Source organism: Nicotiana tomentosiformis, chromosome 6, assembly GCF_000390325.3.
Source record: "Nicotiana tomentosiformis chromosome 6, ASM39032v3, whole genome shotgun sequence".
Lineage (NCBI taxonomy): Eukaryota > Viridiplantae > Streptophyta > Magnoliopsida > Solanales > Solanaceae > Nicotiana > Nicotiana tomentosiformis.
In genome coordinates this window covers 130,305,931-130,323,503 of record NC_090817.1, presented here as the reverse complement: position 1 = coordinate 130,323,503, position 17,573 = coordinate 130,305,931, and the positions used below count along the sequence as shown (strand labels likewise).

Sequence of the window (17,573 nt, the reverse complement as noted above, 5' to 3'; positions counted from 1 at the left end):
CCAAAGCTTTCCTAAAACTCTCATGTCCCTTCGTGAGTGGGGTCAAGGACCCATCAAAACTTTTTTATTCTGATGGGATCGGGCCATTCGCCTCGGCAGGATAGATACATCTATGGTTCATGTCGTTCGACCCTCGACAGTGTGCACACTTTATGGGATCAGGTCGTTCGCCTCGGTAGGATTATGTACCACACTCTCATGGGAGAGGGCCGTTTGCCTCGGCAATGTATATAATATATGTATCTATGGTTATATACCAGATTATGATGGGATCGGGCCGTACGCCTCGACATTTCTATAAAAATCCTTCTATGGAATCGTGTGTATTAATTGTACAAAGGGCTAGTGTATCTGGGAGTTTTCCTGATTTGAATTATGGAGACCCATCTAGTGAGGTCCATTATATATATATATATATATATATATATATATATATATATATATATATATATATATATATATATATATATATGTACTCCGGGGGAGGAGGTGACTGCTAATCGCGAGTTGAGTTTATTGTTGAGAGGAAGAATGTACCACATATTTATATTTGTTTAATTTGCATATTTATTCTGCCCCATATCTGTTTTACTTCTTACTGTATTTGCCTTATTGGCTCACTAGTAAGCGTCAATGTCGACCCCTCGTCACTACTTCTCTGGGGTTAGGCTAGATACTTACTGAGTACGCATTAATTTACGTACTCATGCTACACTTGCTGCATATTTTTGTGCAGGTACATATATGTCTGGCGGTCTTTTGGGCGCAGAGGCGCGAATGTTGAGGGGACTTACCGTGAGCTGCATTTTATGTTACGATCCGCAGCCTGCAGAGTCTTCATCAGAGTTATTTATACTCTCCTATCTAATTTGCATTTCAGACAGAGGTTGAATTGTATTATATTTCCTAGTTGATGCTTATGTACTTGTAACAATGGGTTTTGGGGGTGCTTATGAGTGGTTTATTGTTGTAGTCGTGAACATATTATCAGTTACCATGTAAAATTCTATTTCTTACTACTTAATTGATGAAATTTTGATTTCAAAAATACTAGAATGAGTAATTGAGTTAATCATCCACTGTTGGCTTGCCTGACGGCGGTGTTAGGCGCCATCATGACCTTTAGTGGATTTTGGGTCGTGACAGCCCCGATCCTGGCCTCTCGCAGCTCTAGCAGGGGGCGCGGGTGTCTGATCGTCAGATCCAGCTGTGCGTGTCCTCACCATTTGTGAGAGAATAGAAAGACAAAGATTTAGAATTCGAAGTCAACAAATTTGCACGATAAGGATCAAAGAAGTGAAGCTTTTCCTAATATTTCCATAACCTTTTGAAGATAAGTACAGGCGTCTACGTCCCGATCCGCGAGACTCTACTAAACCTGCTTGTGACTCGTAATACCTATGAACCTAGAGCTCTGATAGCAACTTGTCACGACCACAATTTCTCTCCGTAGGGACGACGCCTAGTCTCTAAGACTAGATAAGCCTAACAATACATAAAATAATTGAAATAATAATAAATGAAATCCTCAAACTCAACACCTATATATAAAACAATGATTCAACTCAGCATATACAAATCTTGAGATCCGGTAAAAATACACACTACAACAAAAAAGGCATTTAGTGGCAATTATTTAGTGGCCATAACTTAATTGCCGCTAATTTATTTTGTATAGACCAATATTAGTGGCAATTGAATATTTGCCGAGAATAAATACTTTTTACCGGCAATTAAAAAAACTTGCCACTAAAACTTCTACTTTTTAGTCTTTAACTATAACTCTAACAATTTCAAGAGCGGAACCTTTTTTCACAATCCCTCCAAATTATTTTTCATTTTCCTCCTTAATATTAATTAACTATTTTTTTATATTTTATTCATCAATATCCTAGAGGAATGACAAATGAAAATCAACTGAAACCCTAGCACTCAAAATTCATCTCTATTTACTGCAGGATCGATTACTCTGGTACTTATCATTAACTTCATCTTCTTTATTTTTTGACTACTACTTGAGAAAGATTCATTATTTTTTTAATAAATTAATGAAGAACATCAAAAGAGTTTGAGGCTCTGTTGTTGCATAGTTGTTGCGCTTCTTCTTCTGCATCGTCACTCGAGGAATCCATGCTATTTTTCTGAAATTGAAGGAGCCAAAAGTTGCACCTCTGAGCTTAAGGTCCCTTCTAATCTCTTTTGTTTTATGTATTATGATAAATGGAAAATGTCTATTAGAGATTTTTTAAAATAATTTTTTGCATCAGGTGCTTTGTGAATTATTATTGATTTTCTAGAGAATTTATTTTTCTTTGATTTTATAGTCATGTTCTTTTGGCTGTTGAATTCATTGTCTCGTGAGATTTAAATTTTCTCTCGGAATATTGTAGATCTGAAGAAGAAGAAAATATTAAGAAACTTTAGCTAAAAGGAGTAGTAAGAAAGAAAGCTTCAAAATGTTAGTGAATACAAAGAACTTTGGATATGTAGTTTCTCTAAATAGTCTGAAAAGTTTGATTGTTGCTAACTAAATATGCAGATAAAACAAAAGGAGAAAGAAAAATAAAGTATTTTATTTAATAATTACCAAACAAATCAAATATGCAAATTGGAAAGCCAAGGTTGAAATCTTAAGCAATATTTACTCTAGCCATGTAAATCGGGAGTATCAATTTGTTCTTTTGATGTATTATTTATTAAAATTGCTATCCTCAAACAAGGGATTATTGGGTAGGTTCATATGAATTCTTCATATTAGGAGTTAAAAGAGATAAAAATTAAAAAGATATCATGTTTTAACCTATATCTTATCAAGAGGTTATTTGTTAGATGTATTATTACCCCTCTACAATATCTCAATATTCTAGAAGTTATGTATGCACAAACGTACTTTGTTCTAATTGGTTTTCTAGAATAATGTAGCTCTCATGAGAGTTAACGGCGGAAGATAGTAAGAATAGTAAGAATTTTATTGTTGTGATTGGTGATATACTGTTTTATTTTCCTTCTTGCATAGATAGATCAGAAACTATCACACGATACTAGGGAAGCTATTTATAGTGTATTGCAAAAGCTAAATACTAATCTTCTTGTACTAAATTTTCATGAAACTTGAAAGCTTAAAAGATTGTTTTCTATCCATGATGTTGTTGTTGCTGCAATTGTTGGATAGGTTTATGCTGCTGAGAATTACTTAGTTCGTCTTTAATGGGATTAGTTTTATTGTTAATTGGTCTTCTTATTCTCCTCAAGATTCTTATGTCTATATCATCAAGATGATGTTCGATAGAGAAAAATTAGTTTGTAACATGATGATCGGCACAGAGTTTGGTGGAGATTTTCTTAAGCTTGCATTGGAGGTAGGTTTAAACATTAAAATACTTAAGATACTTATCTGGTCCGCTTGTCTCCTAATGTGTTGATATTTATAATAGGTTCTCTGTAACGACCCGACCGGTCGTTTTGAACCCTAGCGTGTCGTTCGGCAGTTTGAGGCCATGAGTAGCTTCACTTTAGGTATTATGACTTGTTCGTGTGGTCGGAATTGAATTTCACTACAAAAAATTCGGCAAAAACCGACCAAGGTCGACCGACCAACTTTGGTCGGTCAAAAGGTTGGTCAAAAAACCGACCAAAGTTGGTCGGTTTTTCAAAATATTTTTTTTTTAATTTTTTTTTCGAAACCGACCAACTTTGGTCGGTTTTCTTTGGCGCAAAAATGCGGGAAACTATTTTTGAGTCCCGCAAAATTTATGTTTCAAGAAACCGACCAACTTTGGTCGGTTTTTCAATTAAAATAAATAAAAATTAATATTAAAAAAACCGACCAAAATTGGTCGGTTAATTCGGCGGGTCATTTAAAAAAACCGACCAACTTTGGTCGGTAATTTTACTTTTTAATAAAACCGACCAACTTTGGTCGATTATTTTCGTGCGAAAATACAATTAAAGAGTATAAATCAAATAAAAGATAATCTTAAAATAAAATGTACCAATGGTCTAGTGGTAGAATAGTATCCTGCCACAGTACAGACCCCGGTTCGATTACCAGATGGTGAATTTTTTTATTACATAATTAAAATACCGACCAACTTTGGTCGGAAAAAACCGACCAACTTTGGTCGGTTTTTTTTGCAATTTTTTTTTTTTGAATTTAATTGACCGACCAAAGTTGGTCGGTAATTTCCGACCAACTTTGGTCGGTATTCCTTTCCGACCACAAAAATACCGTCCACACGTAAATGGTTGCGTTTTGGTCGGTTTTTGGCCATTACCGACCAACATTGGTCGGTATTTTTGGTCGGTTTTTACCGGATTTCTAGTAGTGTTTCGGGAAGTTCAGAGTTGATTGAGAAAGAAAATTCTCATTTCGGGAGCTTTTAGTTGGAATAATTTACTAAGGTGTGATTTCGAGTAAAGGACCTCGGAATCGGGATTTGAAGGTTCCAACAGGTTCGTATGATAATTTTGGACTCGGGCGTATGTCCGGATCAGGTTTTGGATGACTCGGGAGGGTTTCAACGCCTATTGTGGAAAGTTGGCATTTTGGAAGGATTTCATAAATTTGGGTTGAAGTGCATTTCAATGTTATCGATGTTCGTTTGGGATTTTCGAGCCTGGAAATAGCTCTGTATGGTAATTCTGGACTTAGGGGCGCATCCGGAAGTGAATTTGGAGGTTCGTAAGTCGTTTCGGGGTCATTTGGCGAAAAATAAAAATTTGAAGTTTTTGGAGAGGTTGACCAAGGGTGGACTTTTTGATATCGGGTTCGGATTCTGGATTCGGAAGTTGGAGTAGATCTGTAATGTCATTTAAGACTTGGAAGGGGGGTTTTCACCTAGCACTTTGAGGTAAGTAATTTCTATACAACATGAGTTAAATAAATAGATTATTGGTAGATTAACATGTAAAAATTATGTAAAATCAAGGGGTTTAGATGAAAACCTAGGTTTTAGATAAAAATGGGATTTGGCCACGAAATTGGTTATGGAATTTAGTAAAAAGAATCATATACTCCATCCGTTTTAATTTATGTGAACCTATTTCCTTTTTAGTCCATGACAAAAAGAATGACCTCTCTCCTTATTTGGAAACAATTTACCTTTATGCAACGATTTATAGCCACACAAAATATATGTGCCTCATTTTACACCACAAGTTCAAAAGTCTTCTCTCTTTTCTTAAACTCCATGCCCAGTCAAATGGGTTCACATAAATTGAAACAGAGGGAGTATTTTAGTTCGTGAGGTTATGAATAACAATTTTTTCAAAACTTTTCGAAATCCGGGCACGTGGTCCCGGGGGAGGTGGGCTCGAGGGTGAATTTTAGGAATCTTACATTTAGGGTTGGGTAATCACTTTAATAGTTAGAATATGAACTTCTGAACATGTATTGATTAGTTTATATACTATTTGATTAGTTTTGGATTGTTCGGCACCAAATTGAGGGTTTGAGCATAATCTTGGACCGGAAAGTAGGCTTTGAGGCGAGATAAGTCTCTTTTCTAACATTATAAGAGAGAATTAACCTCATAGGTGAATTGAATTAAAATGTGCTTCTATTTGTGGGGGCTACGTACGCACGAGGTGACGAGAGTCCGTACGTAGCTACTAATTATGCTATTGTCCGGGTAGTCTAGGACCCATATCATGCTATACTTACAATGTTTGTATCCTACTTGTTAACTTAATTGCTTAAGTCTTTTGAAACCTGATAAAAGAATTAAATTTCACTTGAAGTTGTGAATGCAACACTTGACTGTTATTGAGAATTTGTGTTTTCCTTAAAATATTTTCTATTTGTGGAGCGGGCCGAATGCCTCGGTAGCAGATAGATGCATCTACGGTTCGTACCGTTCGACCCTCGGCAGTGCACAGTTTAAATATTATGTTGGATCGGGCCGTACGACCTCGACATAATTTGCGCATTATAATTGATATTGCTTCTTTGGCTTGAGATATAAATTGTTTAATGTCGAGAATAAATTTGGAAAACTTTTCTATTAATAAAAGAATTGTCCACTCACTTCTTGTTATTGAGTTTACAGCTTTTTCATACAATCCATACTTAAGTATAATATCGGTATTTATTGTTAGCCTATAGTAAGTGTCGAAGTCGACCCCTCGTCACTACTTCTTCGAGGTTAGACAAGATACTTACTGGGTACGCGTTGATTTACGTACTTATACCACATTTGCTGCACATATTTGTGCAGGTGCATATATGTCTAGCAGACTTGTGAAAATACTATCATTTACTTTGTAAAGTCTATCTCTTACTATTTAATTGAAGGAAATTATGATTTCAAAAATACTGAAATGAGTAAGTAAATTAATCAATTATTGTTGGCTGGCCTGACAGCGGTGTTAGGCGCCATCACGACCTTTAATGAAATTTGGGTCGTGACAACTTGGTATCAGAGCACTAGGTTCACTTAGGTCTCCCGGGTCATGAACGAGTCTAGTAGAGTCTTGCGGATCGGTACAGAGACGTCTGTACTTATTTTCGAGAGGCTACATGGCTGATAGGAGCACTTCCCTTCTTGATTCCTCATAATGCGATTTGATTCCTTTGAGACTTGTCCCTTTATTTTTTTCCTACTCAATCTTATGCGACGTGAAGCGCTTGTTATCAATTGGGAATCGAGTAATTTTAATGGTACTACATATGTGATGCAAGATGTTTCTCCCTGCGTAATTGCTTGGGCTATGGTCGTCGCCTTGCGGAAGGTTGTCTTGTCGTTTTAGCTCAGTATCAGTAATTCCTATGGTTTTGAAGTTGGGCACTGGTTGTTATGATGATTCATGAGTTGTTATCGCATAGTATTGATGTAATGGTAAAATGCTTGTCTATGTGTCGGGGCAGTGAATGACTTGAAAGGAGGTTTTTCTCAGTGCATGATTCATAGGTTCAACGTTTTATTTCCGGCAGAGGAAAGACAATCGGACTATGAATGTTCAGGGTTGGGTTGATGGAGTAACGAGACGTGGTATTTTCGAGCATGACAAAATTTTCATCAGTAATGTGGTGACGTTATCCTTGTTGAATGTGTTAAGTTCGTTGGTGTTATGGTTTTCTTCAATTCGCCTTCGGGGCAGGGTATGGTGAAATGGTGCCGGGGAAGTGGCTGTCAGAGATCGCGGTGTGCTGTGGTTCAGAATTGAATCGACGTTCCTAGTGTTGATGGCTCGAGAAAGGTGAGGTTTAAAGTTAGTAGCGATCTATTAATTCAAGTGCTACAGAGATGTATTTTGATTTAAGGCAACAACTGGGCAGCGAAGGATGAGGAAGGACATGTGGGAGGTGTCTTGCGGTGGTTAAACTTCTAGAAGGCCAAGTGTAAGAAAACAAAAGTCGAGTAGTTTCTTAAAGAAGAGGGTCTGACCAAAGTGGGAGAGTGGTCCGGTAGCATATGGGTTCTGTGGTAGTATAGCTACATGCGTTGATGAGAGTTTAGAGTGATTTGGAACTCATGGTGGACAGTGACTAAGTCTACGAACTTAATTTAGAATATTGGCTGCTATACGCAGAAAGGTTGGATACGACGGAACGGAGTTACTTGATATGAAGAAGGATACAACATGACTTTGGATTGGAATGTATTGTCGCACCTTTAGTTGATGTCCATGAGGAGTGAACGGACTTGTACAACTGGTGAATGAGCACGGGCTCAGGATGGTTTATTGGTTTCATGGTAATTGTACTCGGTGCAGCGTTGTTGGAAGATGCCGGCATGGAATTTCCATAAGTGGGTTATTTTCGGTTAGCAGGTTAACGGTTGCATGGTGTTGACGAAGCTTCTACGAAGAATTCTATTGGCTACCCGGTAAGAGGTCGAACACGTGAATATGGCTAGGGATTCAGAGCGTTCATGAAATGGTTAACAGGAAGATTTCGAGGAATTTGGCGGGTCGATTGCTCGAGGTCATGTCAGTGAGGAAGAAGGAATCTTGGTAGATTCCAGGGTTATGTAATGGTAGCTTCAAGCTAAGTAGGAGAGCCTCACAACCTACGATTGGGTTGCATGGTTGTCTACTTGTGAGGTTTCTGGTTATCGGCATATTGGTGGTTTATTACGACTAAGGAAAGAGAACATCAGTGGTGATTTGAGCAAAGGATTTGAGGAATGTGTGCTATAATTGGCCTTATCGATTTATGTGCAGGCTTTGAGAAGACCCAAGATTTATGCTTCGTGTAAATGTGATGTACGAGAAAGGTGATTCAATCGGGTGCTTCTTTGAGAGGGCGTTCATGTGCTAGCAGAGCCTTGGAGTTTGATCATATTTGGAAACAAGTCAGAGTGGGTGACTTTCAACAACGGTCCTAATGGATTCAAAAAATTTAAAGTGCGGTGCCTAAGGATTTCGAGTCCGTAGTATGGTTAAGTATCGAGCATTGCAGCGGATTACGAAAAGGGGCTTGGAGTGTTCTATGTTATCATCGGTCTGCGGTGTAGCACTGGAGGAATGGGAGAAAATAACTTCGGATTCATAAAGAAAATATCAAAATGGGTGTACCAGTTGAAGATACGAATGTGCGCACATGGAGGGTATGAGATGGTTTGTGGGTTTTGAGACAACGTGGTCTCGTGAAATAGGGTCCTTCTGGATGAGTGCGAATTGGGTTCATCGTGTTTTGAATGAAGCTATTATTATTCCTAAGGCAAGTCCGGAGTAAATTAGAAGAAGTCGGATCAGTTAGCAATGGTTGAATCGACATGATGTTGCAATGATCAGTTCCTTCAACGTGTTAAGCTTTACAGGTGGTTATGGAGGTATGTGCGAAGCTTGATAGCCACCGTAACTGATTTTACTTGGAGGCACTCGAATAATTATGGCCTGTTATGTATAGATAGATCCCGGAAGGGTCATGGTGGTTTAGACCACTACTTGGGGTTGTATTTTCTGCGGTTATGAGAATTCGGTCACGTGTTGCAATGGTTCTCCTGAAATTAGTTAAGTGAAAGGTTGCTATATGACAGAGTGTTTATTCTATTAGTGGATCAGGGGTTATTATGGACTTCTTATACTCTCACGTATTGTCATGTTAGATGCAGTGAGCGGCATGAAAATCGGAAGCTGAGGATCAAGGTTGCGGTTCGGTGTTGACAAGAATGTCACGAGCTCGGACGAGCAGGAAAGAATTCATATGGTTAGAATCAGTTGGTATTGTCTTTAGCGTCACCTGAGATCGGTGTCCTGTGTAAGAGGTTTTGTGTACTAATTTGCGGATTCTTGATTTGCTTTACAACATTAATGTGGCCGGCGGTATGGAGGTGCAGACTTGTTACCTGGCGTGGAGGGTCGTGGAAGCGTATCCCACATGAAGATTGTATAAGTGTGACATGTAGTCACTTGATTGATTAAAGATTGAAACCAAGTACATGAGATTTTCGTACTATCGCTAATGTGAGGGTTTAGGCCTGAAAAAGGCGCTCTATTCAGTTGGTTGTGAATTGTGGAAGTTTGTTGCGGATTCGACGGTTGTTCTTGCGTGTCATGGGAAAAGGGTCATTGTGCTTCCTTGAGAGGTTATTTGCCCAAGCATGGTATGATCAGAATCGGTTCGAGGTCCGTTGATGGGTCCAAATGTGGATGTGTACTCTACACCAGCCTGGGTGTGTTCATTCAGCATAACATTCCTTATGGAAGAGTATTCAGGCTTGGGATGTTAATTTCATCGCCAGCTATTTCATGTAATACTCTATTGTGCCATGTGGGTTGAGAGACGACTTGATTATTTGTACAATGTGTTGAGGTCCCGCGTAGCGGTGGTGTTATGTGAGCAGGATGGCTCTCGAGATGCAGATCATATATCGTACCTTAGTTGTGCTTGAGTTTTATACCCCAGGATTTGTATTATGCACTTGGCGTGTCTATGGTTGATACTCAGGCATTTCGTGAGTATAACAGTTATGGATCGATGTGTGTTTTCTTTAGATTATTATGTGTAGATCGGGTGGCACGCTGCCACAGGTATGTTGTTTGGATTGGGTGGCACGCCGCCACAGGTATCATGGTTGGATCAGGTTGCACGTCGCAACGGTATCATGTGTGGATCGGGTTGCACGCCGCAACAGTGTGACGTTGAGTACAGTTTTCTATAGCTATTCTTGTATGTTTTGTGTCTCATTTCTGAGGAAGGTTCATAACATCTTTTCGGTTATTAAATTAGTTATGTGGGTTGAGTAGTTCATTCCAGAGTTCGTTTTTCTTATGTATCACATTCGAGTTTGTAGCTTGTTAGCACAATGTGGCATCATATGAGGCTTTTGCAGTATCTGAGGTGGCTTATTGCCTGAGCAGTTTGTACTGGGTGAAACGCGATTATTGGACCTGAGATCAGTGCGATCAGATTTATATAAGTCATATTAAAGAGTAAATATTGTTATTCAGTCTAGAATAAGGTAATGATTCTTGTCGGGAGGAGAGACTCCATAAATTGTGATTCGACAGGTGATTATGAGTTCTACACATCTTCTCTGTCGTGGCTGTATTGCGAGAGTTAAAGCAAGGCTTAATTGGTCATGAGGTACACTACGGGCTTCGGGTTCATGGAAATTTTAGTTGTTTTTATTTAGAAAGATTGCCTCGGGAAAATAAGTTACGCGGTGCATGGTAAGAATTCAGTAAGGGTATACAATCATGTTTGGTGCAGTGTGTAGTGATTGATACGGTGTTCGTATGTTGGAAACAGGCCTGGTGGAGAATTTTGGATGTTGGAATTTGACTCTAAGACTTGACTAAATAAAGGGGAAGCTCTTCAGATTGGATCGAGCTAATGTGCTCAACTGAGTTGTGGTAGCAGAGGTAGGTGTACGAGGTGTTAAACGGTGATTTCAGACAACTCCAGAACAGTTCTTAGCACGTTCGAGGACGAACGTATGTTTAAGTGGGAGAGAATGTAACGACCCGACCGGTCGTTTTGAACCCTAGCGCGTCGTTCGGCAGTTTGAGTCCATGAGTATCTTCATTTCAAGTATTATGACTTGTACGTGTGGTCGGAATTGAATTTCGGGAAGTTCAGAGTTGATTTAGAAAGAAAATTTTCATTTCGGAAGCTTTAAGTTGGAAGAATTTACTAAGGTGTGATTTCGAGTAAACGACCTCGGAATCTGGATTTGAAGGTTCCAACAGGTTCGTATGATGATTTTGGACTTGGGCGTATATCCGGATCGGGTTTTGGATGACCCAGGTGCGTTTTGGCGCCTATTGTGGAAAGTTGGCATTTTGAAAGGATTTCATAAATTTGGGTTGAAGTGCATTTCAATGTTATCGATATCCATTTGGGATTTCGATCCTGGAAATAGCTCCGTATAATGATTCTGGACTTAGGGGCGCGTCCGGAAGTGTATTTGGAAGCCCGTAGGTCGTTTCGGGGTCATTTGGCGAAAAATAAAAATTTGAAGTTTTTGGAGAGGTTGACCGAGGGTGGACTTTTTGATGTCGGGTTCGGATTCTGGTTCCGGAAGTTGGAGTAGGTCTGTAATATCATTTAAGACTTGCACGCAAAATTGGCATCATTTCGAATTGATTTGATAGGAATCGGACGCGCGTAAGTATTTTTAGAAGTTTTTGAGTTCATGAGTTAATCCATGTGTTTTGGCGTCCGATTCGTGGTTTTGATGTTATTTCAGTGTTTCGATCGCTCGAGCGAGTTTGTATGGTGTTATTAGACTTGTGTGGGTGTTTGGTGTGGAGCCCCGAGGGCTCGGGTAAGTTTCAGACATTCGGGAGGATGAGAAAAACTTCAGTTTTTCTGATGTTTCTTGGCAGCTGTTGCGGGTCTCGCAAATGCGAGAATGTGTTCGCATTTGAGAACCTCGCATTTGCGAGGAAGGCTTCGCAATTTCGAAGAAGCCTGTGCTGGGCAATGTTCGCATTTGCGACACTTTGGTCGCATTTGCGACACTTTCGTCGCATTTGCGACCTTGGTAGTGTTCTCATTTGCGACCCCTTGGTCGCATTTGCGACCTTGGCAGTGGGAGCCCAGGTTCGCATTTGCGATGAGTTTGTCGCATTTGCGACCTTCGCATTTGTGAACCAGGTGTTGCAAATGCGACATGTGAGATCTGTGCACAGCTCTATTAAATGCGGGACTTAGGCCATTTAGCTCATTTTCTTTCATCTTTTGGGCGATTTTGGAGCTCTTGGAAGGGGGGTTTTCACCTAGCACTTTGAGGTAAGTAATTTCTATACAACATGAGTTAAATACATAGATTATTGGTAGATTAACATGTAAAAATTATGTAAAATCAAGGGGTTTAGATGAAAACCTAGGTTTTGGATAAAAATGGGATTTGGCCACGAAATTGGTTATGGAATGTAGTAAAAAGAATCATATACTCCATCCGTTTCAATTTATGTGAACCTATTTCCTTTTTAGGGTTGGGTAATCACTTTAATAGTTGGAATATGAACTTTTGAACATGTATTGATTAGTTTATATACTATTTGATTAGTTTTGGATTGTTCGGCACCAAATTGAGGGTTTGAGCATAATCTTGGACCGGAAAGTAGGCTTTGAGGCTACATAAGTCTCTTTTCTAACCTTGTAAGAGGGAATTAACCATAGGTGAATTGAATTAAAAGGTGATTCTATTTGTGGGGGCTACGTACGCACGAGGTGACGAGAGTCCGTACGTAGCTACTAATTATGCTATTGTCCGGGTAGTCTAGGACTCATATCATGCTATACTTACAATGTTTGTACCCTACTTGTTAACTTAATTGCTTAATTCTCTTGAAACCTGATAAAAGAATTAAATTTCACTTACTTGAAATTGTGAATGAAACACTTGACTGTTATTGAGAATTTGTGTTTTCCTTAAAATATTTTCTATTTGTGGAGCGGGCCGAATGCCTCGGTAGCAGATGCATCTATGGTTCGTGTCGTTCGACCCTCGGCAGTGCCCAGTTTAAATATTATGTTGGATCAGGTCGTACGACCTCGGCATAATTTGTGCATGATAAATCTTTGGAACCAATTATAATTGATATTACTTCTTTGGATTGAGATATAAATTGTTAAATGACGATAATAAATTTGAAAAAAATTCCTATTAATAAAAGAATTGTCCACTCACTTCTTGTTATTGAGTTTACAACTATTTCATATAATCCATGCTTAAGTATAATATCGTTATTTATTGTTAGACCATAGTAAGTATCGGAGTCGACCCCTCGTCACTACTTCTTCGAGGTTAGACAAGATACTTACTGGGTACGTATTGATTTACGTACTCATACTACACTTGCTGCACATTTTTGTGCAGACGCGTATATGTCTAGCAGACTTGTGGGCGCAGAGGCGCGGCTATTTTGGGGACTTAGGTGAGCTGCATCCCATGTTGCGAATTCGCAGCACACAGAGTCTCCATCAGAGTTATCTACCCTCTCCTGTCTAATTATACTTTCAAACAGATGTTGTATTTCTAATATATTTCCTGGTTGATGCTCATGTACTTGTGACACCGGGTTTTGGGGGTGATTATGGGCTGTTCAGTATTGTAGTTGTGAAAATACTATCATTTACTTTGTAAAGTCTATCTCTTACTATTTAATTGAAGAAAATTATGATTTCAAAAATAGTGAAATGAGTAATTAAGTTAATCAATTATTGTTGGTTGGCCTGAAAGTGGTGTTAGGCGCCATCACGACCTCTAATGGAATTTGGGTCGTGACATTCTCGATGCAAATCGCTACCATGAACAAGCTACATAAACGGCATAAATGCAATTTCAAAGTAAAGATTCCTTTTCTTTTTTTCTATTTAAATTTATATTGCTTATTTATGTTCTTCAACTTGCTATCGCTATAATATCCATGGTATAATAAGAGAAACATGTAGTAGTTAACTCCTTGGTTTTAGTCATGTTGCTCGTCTGTTAGGATAGCGATGTTAACCAATTCTAAAACTTCTAAATTCTTTAATATGATTGGAGCTATGATGTAATATGTTGGTGAATACAATATGAGTTGCTTATTTTTCCTTTTCTTTTCTTGATCCACTTTCATTCACATTTTATTTCTGCCTTGTTTTTATTTTTTTGTTCATCTTTTTCATCCTTCTCGAGATCGATCAATAGCATATGCAGAATTGAGTTTGTCCAATATTCCCCCAGTGATGTGAACAAACATTTGGGTAATTAATTATAAATAGCTATTTTTGTCCAATATATTCGTACATGTATATTCTTCAGAGTCACTCATTATTGGAATCTATCTTCTGATTCTAGTTATCAAGTACCAAAGCGGGAAGTAGAAAGGGAATGGACATATATATGATAGAGGACTGTGAGAAACTCAAAGTTGGAGGCATGGATACCTCTGAACCTCATTCAAGTGGTAAAGGAAAAAACCATCAAGGTATTTGAGGGCTTTACTCTGCTTCTAATTTTTTTTATATATTTGTTTAGTGTTTATGGTTCTAATGACATCTTACTAAGCCTTGAAATTCAGATTAATTTATATTAAAATGGTAGGAGGTCATTTCTATGCATTCTTGAACAAGTTGTATACAATAAGTATCATCTCAGCACTCCCTTATTAACTTTTAAGTAGGAATTGCTAGGATTACTCTTTAACTGTCCAAAAAGAAAAAACAAAACTTGTTTGTATTTGTACTGATCTAATATGGTAATGTCTTCTGAAATAAAAGATTTTAGAAAGTCAAATAAGAAAAAGTTATACAGAAATTATCAATATTTGTTTATATTACTTCATAAAAAAAAATTATCAGTATTTGTTTATCAACAGGCATCAAACATTTATATACCAAACAGACATCAACCATTTCATTCTAGTGACCGAATATAAGTAAATTTATAAAATATAAAAAGAATCAAGTAATGCCACCTATTGTATTGACCGGACAACTAAAAATAAAAATTTATTATATTTTTAGCTTGGTCCCGATTCAGATTAAATTCTTACCATTTCACATAGTTGCGAATGAGTGGCAGCCTGAGCATGTGGTCTTGTTAGTTTAGAGCACAAAAGTAAGCAGTTTTGTGAAAAATTAACTTAAAATTGCTAGTTGTCACATAGTATAGATTGTTGAGATCCTCAAAGATGGACCTTCTGTTGTTAATTAAAATTTGTTTTGAGGTTCTTTATTTGTGTGTGTTGTGTTGGTTTCAAAGTCTGCACGCAAAACATATAACTGAATGAGGAACACAATGCTTTGACAGTTAGCACTTACCAAATTCGTCAGTGCATGCTTTGTTGCTAAATTTCAGAAGTTTCCCTGGGAGTGCTTAAGTCTATTTTATGATTATCAGTTTTAAAATAATTGTGCAATTATCACACTAGTCATAGCTTACCACTACAACAAAACAAATACTAATTTTGTGCTTTGATTTATTTCCTATAAAGGTAGTGCAGTATACAAGGCATATAGCCCAGTAGACTAGTGGTGAGGTAGTATATGGCATGAGAAGGCAAACAACTATTCTTTGAACGTTTGCTAGAGATTAAGTAGTTGTTCAGATATCTGGCATGTGGAAAATTGCATCATGATCTAGAGTTGGAGAAACTTTCATGGCACCATTTATATATAGTATTATAGCTATTTGATAATGCCAGTTATTAGGTGCCAAATTACGCTAGTTATTTAATTCAAATATGTTACCTTTTTGGTTATGTTGTAGACACTTTAAAATTATGAAATAGTAGATTTTGTTGTGTATTTAATTAAGTGTAATAAGTTTTATGAGATTGAATCTTATTCTTATTATAATTAAATTTCAATATGGATAATGTGCATTACATGTTATGAAAAGAACCTTTCTTAATGCTTACTAGCAATAAGAAAGTTCATTAAGAAGTCCTCTTTTACTGGCAATTTGATGGATTCTTACCGGCCATAACAAAAGCCTTTAAATATATGAACAAAAGCTAGCTCATATATAGTTTTAGTGCCCCTAACATTTGCCGCTAAAAGGGCTCTTTTTACCGTCAAATGAATGGGTCTTTATCGGCAATAACAAAAGTCATAAAATGTATAATATTGGATATCTTAGGGGATTTTTAGTGGCCATTTTAATTGTCGGTAAATAATTACCGCTAAAACTAAGTACTTTTAGCGGCAATAAAAGGGATCTTTATCAGCATTTCGTCCAATGGCCGCTAAAGTCTTTAGTGACACTGGCTACATTGGCCAAAAATTAATTGCCGGTAAATATTTTTAGCGGCAAATCTTATTGCCGCTAAAGAGCATATTAATTGCCGCTAAAAGACTTTTTTTAGTAGTGACAAGTCACAAGTTCTAAGTATAAATACTGGGTAATCCTATATATCGTGTCTATATATATAAAGGATAATGAAATAAGAGATCTAGAAAGAAGGGGGCTCTGAGGCCTGCAGACGCCGGCAAGTATACTTTGAAGTCTCCGCAGTAGAATCCCGACTAGTGCCTGGGCTAGTAAGAAGTACCTGGATTTGTACAAAAAAATATGCAGAAGATTAGTATGAGTACACCACAACGATACCCAGTAAGTACCAACCCTAACCTCGGTAAGTCAGGCCAGGGCCCTATTGAAAATAAATAAAAGACTCAACAATTGTAGACAATGTGATAAAAACAATAATAAAATTGAAACAACGAATAGCGTAACAAGATTTAATACACAGAGATAAGCAAATAGTATAACACAGAGAAAGACAAATAATAATATGCTAAGGAAATACCAATCAAAGACAAGTACAAAGAATGAGGAAATGTCAACAAGAGTCACTACCGAAGTACCGCCTCGTAGTCTCAATCACAAAAAAATAAATCACAATCTTTCCTTATATCACCGCGAGAGCCTTTGCATTTAGTTTTGAAATTTTTTTTTTCCGAAATAGCATCCCACGTTTTATCCCACCTTATCACACCACATGACTTCTAGTAGTTGCTCTACTAGCCACGCGTATCACGTCCACCTTATCTCACCGCATGCGCATCAATATCATAACGTATCACAAATTGCACCTCAAGTGCCCAATAACACAACTTGCCAAAGAAATCAATAATAATAGTGTTTTCACAATAAATAGCCCTGACTCATCCACGATATGCACAAAAGTCTCAACAATAAAGACCGAAAGTGAACAACTCAACCAGAATGGCATTTCACAACTTTACAACTTTGCCTCAATGTGAATCACGACCTTCATAACTTGATACCAATTTCAACAATAAGATAATTCGAAGAATAACAACTTCAAGTAAGGAAGAATAACAACTTCAAGTAAGGAACTCAACGGTTAAATAATAAATACGGAATAGATAAACCAATAACTTTAACTAAACATGTAAAGACAATTAACAAGTAAGGGATAAGATAAGTAAAGCATGTGAAGATAGACTAACGATGATGAATATAACATATTATGGTAACTCAACTAAAGGCATGAAAGGAATCTACATAGCTAAAACCGGTCAATTACCATATTTAGCCCGTGTACACACTCGTCACCTTGCGTACATGGCTTCCACATATCACAATTAACACAAAACAACACCAATCCTAAGGGGTAATTCCCCCACATAAAGTTAAGCAAGATATTTACCTCAAAACACGCTACTC

The 17,573-nt window shown here is 37.6% G+C and overlaps 1 long non-coding RNA gene across 4 annotated transcripts; it reads left to right on the top strand.

Annotated features, from left to right (window-relative positions):
- The first annotated feature begins 1,772 nt into the window (after positions 1-1,772).
- On the top strand, positions 1,773-15,752 carry LOC104105338 (uncharacterized). 4 transcript variants are annotated; one of them, XR_001971045.3, is made up of 6 exons: positions 1,773-1,972; positions 2,055-2,182; positions 13,275-13,332; positions 14,076-14,143; positions 14,238-14,367; positions 15,376-15,752. It is a non-coding gene; the product is annotated as an uncharacterized lncRNA (long non-coding RNA). The 4 variants fall into 4 exon arrangements; XR_688334.4 differs by lacking the exon at positions 13,275-13,332 and having other exon boundaries at positions 1,779-1,972; XR_688335.4 differs by lacking the exons at positions 13,275-13,332; positions 14,076-14,143 and having other exon boundaries at positions 1,798-1,972; positions 2,091-2,182.
- The last annotated feature ends 1,821 nt before the right edge of the window (positions 15,753-17,573 follow it).